General features: G+C 42.4%; 1 long non-coding RNA gene across 1 annotated transcript in view; it reads left to right on the top strand.

Annotated features, from left to right (window-relative positions):
* Positions 1-16,538, top strand: part of LOC138304308 (uncharacterized) — a 46,146-nt gene that overhangs the window by 12,903 nt on the left and 16,705 nt on the right. Inside the window, exon 2 of the long non-coding RNA XR_011205545.1 lies at positions 15,850-15,941. This is a non-coding gene — a long non-coding RNA (uncharacterized lncRNA). The remainder of the gene's footprint in view (positions 1-15,849; positions 15,942-16,538) is intronic.

Raw genomic sequence — 16,538 nt, 5'->3', positions numbered from 1 at the left:
CATGTTGTCCTATGGGAGAGGCAGGTTGCACAGCAGTGAAAAACTAATTTAGGAGATTTTTCAATTACAAGACATGTAAAACTTAAAAGTACATGTCCAACTTCTTAAATACACTGCAACCTGCCCTATGGGCTGTTTAGGGCCTAACCAAAGGGTGACTTGTATCGATTATAAAGGGAGGTCTAGGACTGGCTAAAGGTTTATTTTCCCAAGTCTAAATGGCAGTTTTAACTGCATACACAGGCTGCAATGGCAGGGCTGAGAAATGCGTAAAAGGCTACATAAGTAGGTGGCACAATAAGTGCTGCAGTCCCACTAGTAGCATTTAATTTATTTTACTGGCACTGGGTTCAATCAGTACCCCTTTGCTAGGGCCTTACAAGCAAATTACCTGTGGCAATTGAGTGTAAGCCAATTTTGCCATGTTTAGAAGAGAGAGCATAAGCAGTTTAGCTCTGGTCAGCAGTGTTAAAGAGCACAGAGTCCTAAAAGCCAACAAAACACGATCAGAACACAGGAGGGAGAAGGTAAAAAGTTTAGGGAAGACCACCCTAAGGCTGATGAGTTTAGCAAGCTCAAAATTCTTCTTACAAACCCAGTCAGCACTGAGACTGCTGAATATTAATTTATTTTCCACTTCATACCTCTTTCTACCACCATCCTACATTTTCTGTCTCTTTAGCTCACTCTCACACATTGTTTTTCATCCCTGCTTTCTTTCTGTTGTTGTTTTCCTATCTTTCTGCTCCACCATCTTTCTCTCTTTTTTCTTTCTCTCTCTTTCTCTAGTTCAGTGGTTCCCAACCTTTTGACTCCTGAGGACCCCCAATGAATCATTACTGGAAGCCGGGGACCCCAGCAATTTGTATGATTTAATTTTCAAACATTAAAACAGTAATTCGCAAAAAATATAACAAGTACACACCAAACAAATACTCAAATTACTAAAGATCAAATTCTTTTCTATTGAAAAAAAGAGCAAAAATCAAAACATTTTATTGGGAAGGTTGGCCCTGCATCTTGGCAACTACCTTTCCAATGGTTGGTTTTATTTAGGAAAAGTGAATCCTCAGGTCAGATTCTACATTTCCGAGCGATTTGTTTTTGTTTTTTATGTATGCAAGATCTGAGAAAGCTTTTTCACAAAAATAAGTGAAGGGGAAAGGAAGTAAACCATAAGGGCCTCTCATCTCTCCCTAGCCTCTGTCACATGTACTTCATTTGTTTTGTAGCACCTCTCATACCACTGTAGGGTATCAGGGCACTTTACAGGGGACTGCAAGGGGTAGGATTCACATGTCATCCACACTGGTAGGCATTTTCTAAGAGTGCTTGGTCCGGAGAAACACAAACTTAGGATTCAGAGCACAGCACAGTGATTAGCGTTGAGGTTAGCAATAAGAATGTATTTCTACACAAGCAAACCTTTTTTAGCAGCATAAGGAAAATGAAAGACTATGAAAAAAAAATATTTCTAATTTGTGCCATGCGGTTTGCATGCAGCTCTTTAATGGCAGTTTACAGCTCACTGTGCTAGATTACCATTATGAACTGCACACTAACAAAAGAATATCTGTGACAAAAGCAGTAACCCACCATGCCATGCACATAAAATACTGTTCTTTGCATTATACACGTTCTTTGCAGCTGGCATATTAACCATCTGCGCTACCTTTGAATCAAAACTGCCACTGCACAAAACTCCCATCTCTCTACAGCAGATACATTAATCACTTAAGTTAGCTTGACGCTTTTATTTTCATAGTACAAGAAGATTTGCAGTGTGTTTAAAACTGCTCAACAAGGGAAATAATAAATATGAAAACACGCACGCACGTGTTTGTCAGAGGCCCCAGCTGGAGAAGTGCCTTTCTCCAAGCCCAGGCCTGCGGACCCCCTGGGAATGTGTCACGGACCCCTGGGGGTCCGCGGACCACAGGTTGGGAACCACTGCTCTAGTTCATTCTGGTGATAAAAAAGGGTCTCTGTCCTTAAAAAGAGGTGCTGGTGCTTGCATCTACAACTACTGACAGAAATTAGGCATTGGATTGAATACAGAATTTAACCTAAAGACTACACATATCTCTGTAATGGATGTATTTAGTCCCTGATATATGTTACAAGATAAGTCACAACAGAGGTACTTTGCTCACTGGAGCATCAGTACTGAGATGCGAGTGCCTACAACAAATCAGGATACATTTCTAGGTTACGATCTATTTATGTGTTTTTAGTTCTATTGTAGATGTGCGTGATGCAAGTCATTATGGAGGTCATTTGTAGGAGCGCTTTTCATCTCTGAAAACCAGAGTACCGTGTGAGGAGAGACTGAAAATCAGGGTAGAAAAGAATTGTGAAGGCTCTGTGGATGAGTCAATGCTAAACCTGAAATGCACACTGCTACAAGCTCATACAAATGAAAATGTGCACTATACACATGCTGATAACATAACAACTGTATGACCCAGAAGCAGATCTGCAACTTCCCATCACCAGACAATCCTCTCCAACAGCTAATCAGCAGCCAACTTCAACATTTCCCACCACCTGGCCATACAAATATTGGCCAGTCACTGGTCTCAGACCAAAGCACCGCCCATACCATGCCACCCCAGCTTGGATCTAGACAGTGCTCCTCGTGGGAACTGGTCAGCCTGAACTGTCAAGCCAGATCCTCTCTAAACCAGAATACAGGCAACCAAGTGTGCCCTGATAAGGGCTCATCCGCGAGGTATAGCCTAATTTCAGTGTCACAGTAACTATGGGAACCACCTCTGGGCCTTCCCATTGCAATTAGGGTGTCAATGCAGCAATAACAAGGTGACAAACAGAATGCTTGAATTGGTCTCAGCTAGTGGCAATTGCTCAGGACCACATCCCAAACCACTGTTTTTCACCCACTCTGCCACTTCAGCTTGGACCTATCCATTAGCCAATCCAGGTCCTCCCTAACCCACAATCTAAGTGACCTAGGATTGGTTTCACCCTGATAAGGACTCATCAGCCAAGCAGAGCTTGATTCCAGTGGCACACTGAACATGGGATCCAAAACTGTGAATACCCATTGCACTTAGGTCGTTAATTGCAAGAACAACAAAGTGATTGATAGAATGTTTGAAATAATCTTAGCCACTGACAATCACTCGGGCTGTATCCCAAGCTTTTGTATTTTGCCCACCATGCCACCTCAGTTTGGACCCAGCCATGTGCAAATCAGCCTTGACCATGCTCCTCACGGCCCAAAACTGCAAAGCCGAGTATCCCTGGACAGGAATATAAGCAACCTAGGATCGGTTTTACACTGATAAGGGCTCATCAGCTAAGAATAGCTTGATTCCAGTGGCACAGTGAGCACAGAACCTATGTCTGAGCATAACCCCCACACTTAGGGAGTCAACTTCAACAACAACAAGGTGATAGATGGAATGCTTGAATTAATGTAAGCCACCAGCAATCACTCCGGACACATCCCAAACCATCATTTTTCACCCATCATGACACCTTAACCTGGACTCAGCCATATTCAAATCATGGGAACAGTCCAGCCCAAACTGCAAAGCCAGGTCCTCCCTGAATTGAAATGCAAGCAACCTAGGACTGGTTCCACCCTGATAAGGGCTCACCAGCCAGGTATAGCTTGGTTCCAGTGACACAGCATGCACAGAACCCATACCTAGTCATACCTGTACTACTTAGGACAGAGTGATGGGTGTAATGCTTGAATTAATCCCATCCACTGGTAATTACTCAGGGCCATATTCCAGTCCTTCATTAGTTTGCGTGCCATGTCACCTCAGAACAGCCATGCAGGCCATACAATTCCAAGCAACCTCATATCCCTGCCTTCACTACATCTTCATCAAAGGACTGAACCCCATCAAGGCAATATTCAATCTTTTTTTCCCATTTTTTTGGTCTGCATTTCACTGCAGATGAATGCTGGATTTTAATTACCGCCATTGTCTTTTAGCTTGATACACCCAAACCCCTCAGGCCATTTATCTTCACAAGGATTTCCACTCTCATAATGGAAATGATCTCGTTTGTAATCATTGAGCCCACTTTCTTTTTCTTTCCAACACTGCTTGAAAGGCACTCATCACCTTTCTTGTTTCAATCTGCAACTTGCTTTATCCAATCTGTTTATGTATCTTACAGAACCTACACATTCATTGATCAATGGAGGCTCAATCTGTGACCATATTTTGCAGATTTCCCATTGTGCCATTCATGTTAGGCAAAAGATCAACATTCTCTTATCCAAACCTATCACCACTGCTCACAGATCATTGACCTCAGCACTAAAGAAAGCTAGTATAAAGCTTACCTTGATCTCACACTTAAAGATCAGTGACAATACTTTACCCACACTGCTCCAGAATGTATCCAGGGCAATAAAAAACATGTAAATATCATCAGCCGCAATTCAAACACACCTTCTACATATTGGCACCACATCTCTTTTAAACTTAGACATATTGGCCTGACTCCATTAACATCGGTACAGGGTGAAATGTTGATTCCGCCTTAGTGCAACAGGCTTCATAATACTATAACACAAACTCAAGGATTCGTGCCATAATTCTCCCATCTCCAAGGGTGGCAAGTCCTTCTTTCAACTTTCATAAGACTGTTTCATTTTCCCTTCCAGTGCTGCCATTAACTGCCAATATCATCTGGGTATTTCTTCATTCCTTGGTTCAATGTGTTGGAGATCCTGTTTCATTTGCCCTATACCACACTCTGTCCACTTTTGGCTCTTTATCCATGATGTCAATTGCAGATACTTCAATCTAGAAAGAGTTTCTTTGGATTTTTCACCCAGCGCCTCCCACAACAGGGGTCTACCTCCATCACTATATCTCACCAATGTATGTTTTTGTCCTCCTTAATTCTAACACACAAGACTGGGGCCAACAGTATGGTTTTCCCAAAAGTAGACTAACATCATACCACAGCCCATCCACAGACTGTGGGATCGTTAATCTCACTTTATTGAAGAACCTTGTTGAGCCAAACTAATACAAAAAACAGTTTTCTCTAAACTAATGGTCACACATTTGAGCATATACCCTATTACACTTGAATCCGGCCTCCCAATCAGCATCCTAATGTTTTTAAGCTGAAACAGCCAACAGTAATTCTGCAGATCTAGCAACACTAAACCCCCTGTGCTCACCTTTTTCCTTAACTCCTTCCAAGAAATCCTTACCATTTTATTGTGCCAGACAAAGCTATTTATGATTTCCTGTATTTTTTTTAATGTTCTTGTCAAAGGTTAAAAGAATGTTATCAAATTAAAAAAAATAATTTTGGAAGAATCATCATTTTAACTAGATTGACACACCCATAAATATATTTTTCTTCTACCAAAGTTTATCATGTGCATCACAATTAGTAAATTTATCATCACAGTCATGTAGATGGGACCTAATTAATTTGTAAACATATCTGTGGTATAGCATCCCTTACATAACTTACTGCATCACAACCAGTCACCCGGTCAACATATTAGTGCCCCATCCATGTGCCCCGTCTGTAGGTAGCAACCACATCATCTTGTCCACCAGTGAAGGGGAGGAACATGGAAATGTCGGAGAGGTATGGCATCTCTCCCTTATTTTAGCCATTCACATTGAAAGCTGTTTCTGACATCCCTCAACAAAGTACCCCCCTCATATTTAGCCCAGTTAGGGAGCTCTTCATTTGGAATGCAATGGTCCCCATTTGCTTTTCCAATCAATCATGCCATTTTGCCAGACCCTGCATCAAATCAATAAATCTTATGATGACTTTATGCTTGTCTGTCTGGGGAACAGTCCTAGGAGGCAGATCACAGGTTCCGTCGGTAGCATGTTCTTTGTAACTGTTGTGATTATAGCTACCACTTCCCTCCAAAACCCCTCCACAGAAGCGCAACTTTACACCATATGGTACGTATGGTACGTCAGCATCAGCCAGATTACATCTAAGGCACTTTGACTCAGCTCCTTCGAAGAACCTGTTAATTTGTTCATGAGCGAGGTACGCCCTATGTAAACAATAAAATTTGATTCATTTGAACCGGGCTTTGAGAGAGAGCGGGGGCATTTCAGTAAGCTTTTTTACCCAGTCCGCTTCTGAGATGGCCATACCTGTGTTGGCGGCCCAGGTGTATTTAAAAGAGGCAAGAGGAGTGCACGGGTCTGCACGGAATGCCCTATACACACCTATTATGCCCTTGTACCGGCCAGTAGATATGCACATACATTGACAACCCTGCAGCAACTGAGCCCCCCCCTCTCTCCTCCACCATCACTGCTGCAGCATCGCAGTGTCCAACCTGGGGAAGAGAAAATAACCCACCGGCAAGTCACATGCCATTTGAAGATCCTCAAAAGGTCGCAGAGCCCCAGTGTCACATAGATCACCTAGGGTTATCAGACCCCGAGCCAACCACTACCACTCTCATTGGCCTGCATCCCAGGGAAAAATAAGCGCCAACAATATCGTCGGGCATAGGGAGTAACTACTCCTAATTTCTGTAAGTATTGCAACCAAAAATGCCTTGCCACCGGTTGCAAAGTAAGAGCCCCTTTCAGACCTTCTTATGTTCCAGTGCGAACTGCAACAACCAGGCCACCCCGCATCGCATCATCTACCCCCTGATCACCCACTGGAGCTGAGACACCAGGTCTTATGCCTAAAGATTGGGGCATCCACTCTCCTTCCTGGGTTGGCCGTTGCAGTTTTACAAAGGGGTGGCCCTAATTCCATATGAGGTCCACCAACAGGGAGTGCACCTCTCTGAATCGGGAGCAGGGAATCATGACAGGGAACAGGGAGTCCGTCAAAGTAATATCACAGCCAATACAATGTGATCATTTTGGCAATAGCTATACACACCGACGCAGAGACAGGAAGGGGTGGATTTACAAAACTGCCCAGCAATGCAGCACAGCAACCAAAAATGGTGCACTTCATTGCTTGACAAGGAGGGAGAAGGAGAGTTCCATATCTACAGACATATGGTTCTCTCCTTCCCTCTCCCTATCACCGGCACTGATTTGACCTGCCGTGAGCCACGCACACACCTTAACGCCATAGTGCTAGAGTGCATGCCTCAGTCAGCCATAGGTTTTGTACTGTACTGTGCTATGCCTAGGCAACATTTAAAACTTTTCCTACTTTGTATGTGTACTGCACAGTACAGCACGCATGCAAAGTAGGAAAAGAAAGGAGAAATTACAACATTTCTCCTTTTAATGCCTGGTTTTGAAAGGCATTTTTGTTTACACCAAACTCTGTCTCATGTTTTTGGTAGATAGCGTTTTGCATCAAAAAGGGTGAGTGGTTGCATAGGAAAACCCATGTAATTCCCCCTTGATGCAATGTAATGCAAAGTAGCGTCATTTTCCAGCTCAAAACAAGTTTTGCGTTGGAAAGTAAATAATAAAAAAACATTTTGTACTGGTCTGCGTCACTTTCGTGACACAAAGCCAGCACAAAATGTTAGTAAATCACCCCTGAAGAGTCCTCCAGAAGCGTGTTGATCCTTGGAGTGCCGACAAAGCCCTGCAGATTTTATCTTCCAACAATGTAGACTCAGTGTAGTATATCTGCACTCCTAGATACCGAAAGGTGGTAGTTTCCCACTGCAGGCCCTCTACTGCTGGAGGGTCCCCTGGGGACTCTTGGAGGGAGATCAGGGAGTACAGACTGATCTTCTTCCAGTTCACACACAAACTCGACATAGCACCAAGCTCCTCTAGAAGACTGGTTACTCCAGGGGCATCTCTCATATAGAAAAACAGCATGTTGTCTTCATATAGTGCAGAACTCCTTGATGCATGATGCCACTGTAGCATCTACCCCTACGTGCTCTGCATGCCAACAACACACCCGTATATGGACAGTAGAAGATGGCACCATTTTTTCATTGTCATTACCTTCTTTGAAGACTTTCTTCAAATTTTCATTTGTCATCTCACTCAAATCCCTTACTTGGATTCCCATATATCCCTTTCACTCTCGTCCCAAGTGCAATTCCAATGCATTTCTTCTGTTTTGTACACATTAACTTGGTATGCTAAGAATGCTCCAAATGTTTAACTGTCTCCTGATTTCCTAGGATGACATCAGTAACATTTGGTGTATAAATAATGAGATCATCCTCTTATAGAGCGACTTTTTTTGCAAAATCATTCCAAGAGAAAGGCACTGTCCTTTCATTCAGCTAGAAACTCTGGCCAGTGACTCAATATATAAGTCAAACAGGAGTGGCGATAATGGCCAGCCTTGCCTAGTTCTTCTCCTCTTATCCCCTTGCTCCGTTAACTGGCCATTTATTAAAATACTTGCATTAGAGGAGCTGGAAATCAATCGAATCATCTTACCGAAAGTCATTCCAAACCCCATGTGTGCTAAAACTTGTGCCAAGTAACTTAATTTCAAATAGTCATATGCCTTGGTGGCATCCAGTGGTACCACCGCCAAGGGGACTGAAAAGGTCATAGCCATATCTATAGTCCCCACTTATGTGTAGGTTAACTCATATACATTTCTTCACAGCATAACTCCCTTATGATCCTCATGAATCAGCCCGCTCACTTGCTTAGCCAATCTCTTTGCTATAATTGCAGCAAAAACCTTATAATCTCAGTTTAGAAGCGAGATTGGTCTATATGATTCACACTTGTCAGGAAGCTTATTGGGTTTTAAAATCAAGTTAATGGTCCCTTCATACAATGTTGCTGGCAATTGGGCATTCTCTCCCATGATCTCATTGAATAATCCTTTCCAGATTGGAACAATTTCATCTTTCATAATTATGAAGGAACCCCTTTTGGTTCCATGGCCTTCACCTTCTAATTGGATTTTAATACTGTGTCAATGTCCTCTGAAGTTATTTCTCACATTAGATTCAGCTGCAGTTCATGGTTCAATGCACTCACTTGTCACCCCTTTATCCAATGTGTCAATGGTATACTGTCTTCTTTCTTGATACAGATTTCTAAAATAAAGGTAAAAAAAAACTTTACCAATATCCTTAGTTGTACTCCATGAGATATCCAATGTATTGTCCTTTATTTCTCTCACATAATTCCTAGTTAAATTGACTGTTGTTTTCTATGCTATTTCCCACCCTTTTCTCCACATTCAAAATGGCTAGCTTTGCTTGTTTCCCACTTCTGTATGTGTTGCCTTTCCATATATACTTCAGGGCCTCCTGGGAGACCCTCTGTGCAGATTGTAACTGTTATCTTCTCCTGACCTCCAAATTTCCTTCCTTTAGGACCTCTGCAAATCTCCAATTTCTCTCGCCATACTGTTAATCTCTGCCCTCCTCTTCTTGTTTTGATAGTAAATCACACTTGTAACCTGGTTAGGAATGCCTTGTAAGCATCCCATACTATGTGGATACTTACTGTGCCTATATTTATATCCAAGAAAGTCATAGCACTACTTTTCAGCCTGTGAATCACATCTTCCATATGGAGCATCCTCCTGTTCATAGTCCAGCCCATTTCTTTCCTCCGTCCTGTAACTTTTAATTCCAAATACACTATTGTATGGTCTGATATATACATGGATCGATGCTCTACACACTTTACTTTTCATACTTCTCTCCTATTTATAAAAACAATCTAAATGTCCACACTTTCTAGACTGAAAAGTAAATTCTCTTGCATCACCTGTCCTCATTCTCCAAAGGACGCTCATCCCCAGCTCTTTCATCAGGAAGGACAAAAACAAGTGTGATTTTGGAAAATGTAACTGTGAGCGAGCCATTGACCGATCCAATCTATTATCAATAAGAATGTTAAAATTCCCCTGATTAATATTGTAGAACTATAATCCAGCAAATTCAGGAAGAGCTCTTTTAAAAGGGTTGAGTCATCTGCATCTGGGCTATAAAAAACAGCAAAAACTAGCCTTGCAACCTGCACTTTCAGTGTCACCTCTACCCATCTACCCTTGTCGTCTACCTTTCTGTCTTCAATCTCCATGTCTGAATACTACCTCCTCAAAATTGCTACCCCTCTGAGGCAGCATTACTGATCTGTAGCTATTGTCTGCATTACCTATTGCTCTTCACTAAAGAGTGCCACAGACTCTTTCCTCACAAGATGTATTTCCTGCAGGATGATTGTTGTTGGTCATTATTCTCTAAGATACTAAGCCAATTTGTATTGTTTTTTCGGGGTTCTTTCTGTGTTCTTGGTCCATTTAAATTCCATGCTATAAAGGTTGTTGAATGATCCAGTGACCTGCCCTTCCTCACCATATTAATCAATATATTTTTTGTGTACATCCATCATCCCATACATGCAATGGACTACTGGGCACTAAACATAGTGGTAAATTGAGGGCACACTTTTTTCTCTTTTTTCCCTTATGCTCGCCACCCAGTGAACCCCACCCCCTCCACTTAGCTGCTTCCTGTGCTCTCCTACCCTGGGAAATCCTCCCCTCTACTTTCCTTGTTATTTTCTAAAGTCATATGTATGAGCCTTTATTCTGTTAAGCTCTACCAGCCATATGCTCCCCTCTACGTTACACCGACACCTTACATTTTCTCAGTTTCAATTTTCTGAATTAACTCATCTACTTCATCCATCCATATATATATATATATATATATATATATATATATATATATATATATATACATATATATGTATATATATATTCATTGAAAAAATGAATGTTACAGAGACTTTATAGTTAGGTTGTTGTTTTACCCATACAAAACCATAGAAATGCAGGCCAACGATTCGGTGAGCATGTATTCAGAAACCCTTTATAACCCTCTCACAGGTACTATGAGAAATTTGCATTGCACTCGGCCTGAACCTCACATCGTTCAATCGTTGCCCATCCACAATCTGAACAAAACACTCTATATATGTGGTCAAATCTTTTCACGTCATGCTCAATACACGAAGGCTATATGACATGCAAAAATTCCAGAAACGCCCCATCCTTGAAAAAGTAAATACGTTTAGGAACGAGTAAGTATTATGTGAAATGTTTCAGGAACAACACTGCCCTTCCCTGTCTGAGTGGGCCGTGTCTGTTTTTGCTGGCTGTGGCTGTTGCCGGTGGTGGGGCACAACAGAGGGCCAGAATAATGGGGCATCAGCCCTACCATTCCATCCCTCTATTGGCGCGTCCCTGGCATGACCCTGACGGAACTCTGTCTCATACTGGACTGTAAACCCAAGCACAGAGCAGACAGTAGCCCCTCAGCTACAAGCAAGATGAATGTGTTTGACCTTGAACAGACACTGGGGGGTATCGGTGCCTGCACACTGAGGCCTGCCTACATGAAGGGTCTGGCCATGTGTATTCACATAATTTCCTCAACTGGAGCCGTGCTGAGACCATTTCCAATCCTTGCAGGAATTTAAGAAACTTACCAATATGCATTAGTCTAACATGTGCTGCGCGGTACTTGCTGAGTTGCATATTCCCTTAAACTTACAGTTGCTACGCAATTTTAAACAGAAGGTACCTCATACTCTTGTGTAAAATGATATGCTAGATCATCAGTTAAAATAGTTGAAAGACCATGAGCTTTACTATATATAAAGCTAAGGCATTAAGGCCCTCGCTTCCCAGAGGCTGGTAAATCATTTTCAGATGGAAGCTGGATTGTTCACCTGCATCCGGGTTGCAGTTTGTGTAGTGACATCACACTTTCTCCAAACACAAATTATAGCCTTGTGGAATTTGTGCAGGTTTCGTGGAAAATGTACTGTACATTCCAGGTTATTTATCTTGTAATGGTGAAAGCATGAAGCATTTCTGTGAGGAACAGTGCCTGTGAGAAAAGCCTAAAAATTGTTAACTCCCAGGGCCTCTGCTAATATGGTTCCCTGGGTTCAGAGCACTTTCCTAGAATTGTTGTGATCCATTGGCACAAATGGAGACACCTTTAGCTGCCACCATAGGTCCCTAGCAACAGGTATTTAGGTACTTAGGGCATGGGGTACTAAGGGAAGGCTGCTTAGAGCAACAGCACTGATTGCTTAACCCTCCAGGGCCATGCATCCATCACTACACAGTCCTATCATTGTAGGCTGAGTACTCTGGAGAAAACCTAAATCACAAACCTCAACATGGCACACTGTCTGTGAGCCCTGTCCACTATACACTGCATGTACTATGGGTAAGACACCCATCTTGCAGGTCTTCCAGCCCTAAGGCATGATGCACTATAATGTATGTGGGAGCATAGCTGCATGAGCAATGTGCCCCCACAGCATCCTTGCCAAACGTGGGACATAGTGAATGAACAGAGCAGCCATTTTAATACACGTGACACTGATCAATACGAGTTTCACAGCTACATAATGGCCACTCTGAACCCTAGGTTGTTTGGTATCAAACAACTCAGGATGATAAATCCAAATTGGTACCAGTATTGGATTTATTACCAAATGTACCCAGGGATCACATTAGAGGTGCCACCTGCAAAAGCTAACTAGCCTGGCATGGGTGCTGACTGGTCCTATCCAGCCTGCCACCACCAGACACCAATCTACAACCTTGGAGAGAGAGATACTTCTCGCTGTGTTGCAGAACAAGGCCCTTTCTGGGTGGAGGTGCTAACACCCCCTCCCTCAGGAATGTGCACTGCCCTGAAAGCGAGCTTCAAAGTGTTTACTGCCTTTGAAACTTGATCGACAGCCCTGCTGCTAGCAGCAGATGGCTGCCCCCATTGTAAACCCCCACTTTTGTTGGAAGCAACAGCAGGAAATTCAAACAAAGGACAAGAGGAGTGGCCCTACCTGGCATGCACCACCACTAAGGTGTTGCATGCGAGGTGAACTCTCCGTTTCATTTTGTTACATTCTGGATGGAAGGAATATAGCCAGTCAGCTGTAGGGAAGTAGCACCTGCCTTCAGGAAGTGGTCACTTAGGGGGTGTAGCCACCCTAAGGCAGATGACGCATTGATCACTACCACGTTCCTCCGAAAAAACCCACTAAATATAGTATTTAGTGGTCATCCCTAGACTGGATTCAATGGACAGAAGAAGAACAACACCAAGAAGATCCAAGGCATGAGAACTGTGGAACTGCTGCAACAAAGAAATGGCACCAAACCTTGCCTGCTGCACTCAGGGCCCAACAATTGCTGCTGAGGAGATGCTGGACAGCTGGAAAACTCTAAAGACCCCCAGAGGACCTCCAGGCTCTGGAAAATGCCATAGAACACCCTTGAGAGTGGAGGTACCACTCTACAAGAGCAAGTAATCAGCAAGCCAGTGAGGGTCACTTCACTGACCAGCCACTAACTCCCAGACCAAATATTGCAGCTAGACCCAACAAAATACTAACAACCGCGAAAACAAACCCTGCAAGTGTGCCAACCTTGGTGGCACTCTGCCCTTCAGTGGTCAGTCCGTACCAGAACTCTGGGTATTGGTCATCTGATGTCAGATACCAAGAAAAACAGCCCAACGGGGGCTAGAAGATGTCAGAAACACCATGGACCTTACATCAGAGTGCCCCCGCTGTCCTGCAAACCACCCTTGAATCAACTTACCTCCTGCTCCAGAGGACATCCTTGCTCACAGCTCCTGGCTCACCGATTTGCTCTGGACCAGGCAACCCTGTGCCCTGAAATGAAGAATCTACTGTGCCCTAAGGGTCCCCCACCCCTTGCAACCTCAACTCTCCAAGGGGACCCCAAAAAAAATCTTTAAACTTCCCTGTGCAGTGCTTTTCCAAGTGGTCGCTCACAGTGGCCCTGCACCAGCTCTAGAAACCTTTCATTGCTGCTCTCATCGGAATCAGGAGCTGCCCTTACTTCTCCAGCTGGCACAATGTGCTAACCGATGACATCGACCAACCTCCAAAAGAAGAGCTTGGCAAACCAACTGTACAATTTTATATGTATTTGTAAAGGTGATCTTCCATTGGTTCCTATGGTGCGTAATTACACACAAAAAAACTATTTTTATCATACTTCTAAAATTCATTTCTCAAAACGTACTTAACCAATTTTGATAATCGTGGTCATAAAAATTACATAAAAATCTTAAGTATTTTTAGAAATTGTTTTTGAGTTATTTCATTGAGTGTGTGAGTTGTAAGATTGGTACAATGAGTACAACAAATGCTTTGCACTTCTCCAAGATTGGCCTCACTGTTCGATCAACGTACTTTAAAAATTAGAGCATTAAGGGCCAGTATCAAAGCTTTTTGCATTCGCAAACGGTGCGAATGCCCATTTGTTAATGCAAAAAGCCATTTCAGAATGTATCAAAGGCATTCTGAAAGCAATTTTAAGGAATCGCTAAAATAGGGATTCCTTAAAATTGCGTCCCCTATTTAGAGAGTCGCAAATTGCAACTCTCTAAATAAGAAATCGCAAACAAGGATACCTTATTTGCGATTTCTAAAGCACATGTAAGAAGCCATTCCTTAATGCGAATTGAGCATTAAGGAATCGCTATTTGCGACCAAGTTTAACTTGGTGGTAACCATGTGAAATTTTAAAAATGCATTTAAATGCATTTTAAAAATTTACATTTAAAGCACACATGCCATTTTGGCATGTGTGCACCTTACATGTTGTAAAAAATATTTTGGGGTGCAGCAGAGGGGGCCTAAGGCCCCCAGCACCCTGGACTTTGCATTTTCAAAAATTGCGAATTCCAGTTAGGAATTCGCAATTTGGGACATGCAAAATATTTGCAAATATGGGCCGACAGGCCCATAGATGCGAATGGGGGCCGGTATCGCAATTTGCGATTCAGTAATAGCATTTCATTTTTAAGAAATCGCTATTACCAAATCGCAAATGTGATACATTGCATTTTGCAAATCAGAAATAGCGATTTCTTAAAAATCGATATTTCCAATTCACAAAAGGCATTCTTGATGCATCTGGCCGTAGGTGATCTAGTGTTTACCCCTGTAAACCAATGTGTGGTTCCCTGGACCCACTGCGCAGTGCGCCTAGCTTTGCTCACTATATAGAGGGCCAACCTCCCACAATAACATCTAAATTTGTGGCTCCACGTAACTCTTTTCAGATAGGAAATATCTGTAAGAAGCTTCACCACAAGGCTTGTTACTTTTTTTTCATTACCAAAAAAAAAAGTTCTAAGCAGAGATAAACTGGAATGGCTTATGCTTTTATTGTATGCTATTCTTGTACATTCACCTTGCTCATCAACATTGCTGTGAGGCTACTTTTGAAAGAAGGAAGAACATGCTTCTCTAAGTGCCAAGTATAGTGAAGTACCTCTCAATGGAATGTCAAAGTACATCCATCCTGTATGACACACTCTCACCAGTAGCACAGTTTATTTTGATTGCACTCCTTTTTCTAGCCTTTTTGGATATGTACTCAAAATTGATGACTTGGAATGGTGCATATTCTGTTCTAAGCTTCTTTACAAAATGAAGACTGTAGCATGCTTGAGCATGTGATCATGACATGGGGGGCTTTCAAAGCATAATTTATCCCAATCTGGTGATTCCCCAATTTGAAGAATTTTCCTCAACTTCACAAGCACAAGAATAAGGGAATATCATTCTTCTGATGTAAACTGGCACTTGGGTACCTCAAAAACGACTGCACAACAAAAACATGGAATGCTGTTCTCAAGAGTACTACAATAAGCATTCTTATGGAGTACCAGAAGAGGTGAATGACCGGGTCTTCTCTTTGCGGCAAAAGGTTAAACTTAAGGAATGCAGATAACAGATTCAGAAAGAATGGGCAGTAGGCCTCGGGCGTAATGTTCTAAAAATACTGAACAATTCTTATGAATCTAACCCTGCTAGCTTCCTTACTATCAGGTGTTGCATTTCCAGAGCATTAAAATGTTTGGTATTGTGTTTTCAGGGTTTCAGTTTGAAGAACCTGAATAAATACCCACAACATGACAATGAAGCCTGTTATTCTTCTTCTATTCATTGGAGTCTATGTGTGCTCATGTAAGTTTGATCCAAAACTATTGTGTTTTCAATTCGAGGTTTTATCTATCAGTGGTAAAATATGAGTTTCCAATAGGGTTTGGGAAATTCCGGCTGTGGGAATTCAGTGGGTGATTTGGAAATTGTACTAGTCTGTTTGGTTGCCCATGAAAATACTTGGCCAGTCTTTAGAATTTCGAAAGTCCAAACACAAATGATGTTATGTTATGTGTGTTATATTATGTTAAGAAGTTGTAAAGCGCATGGTTACTTCAAACAGAGTGTTCCCATGCTAGACTTCCAATAATCCTGCAGGTCAGCCCCGCAGCACTCTATGCACTCACTTGTTTGAAAAAACTGTTTTTTTTGTTTTTTTTCGAAAGATGACTTCTGAGTGTTCCGGTCTCAAATGCAGCTGGAGGGAATTCCATAGTTTAGCAGTCAGCTATCTAAAGGAGCTGCCACCCAAGCGTGCTGTTATTACCTTGGGGACATAACCAGTGCTGTCCAGAAGGATCTAAGGCACCTATTGGGAAGGTGTTGTTTAATCAGGGGGGAAAAGATATCGCGTACATTTCTGAATCAAGATTTTCTGACAAAAGCAAAGTGCTTTGAATG

This window comes from Pleurodeles waltl, chromosome 7 (assembly GCF_031143425.1).
Source record: "Pleurodeles waltl isolate 20211129_DDA chromosome 7, aPleWal1.hap1.20221129, whole genome shotgun sequence".
Taxonomy (NCBI): Eukaryota; Metazoa; Chordata; class Amphibia; order Caudata; family Salamandridae; genus Pleurodeles; species Pleurodeles waltl.
Note: the sequence above shows the minus strand (reverse complement) of the source record. Positions and strands in the feature narration are given on the sequence as shown.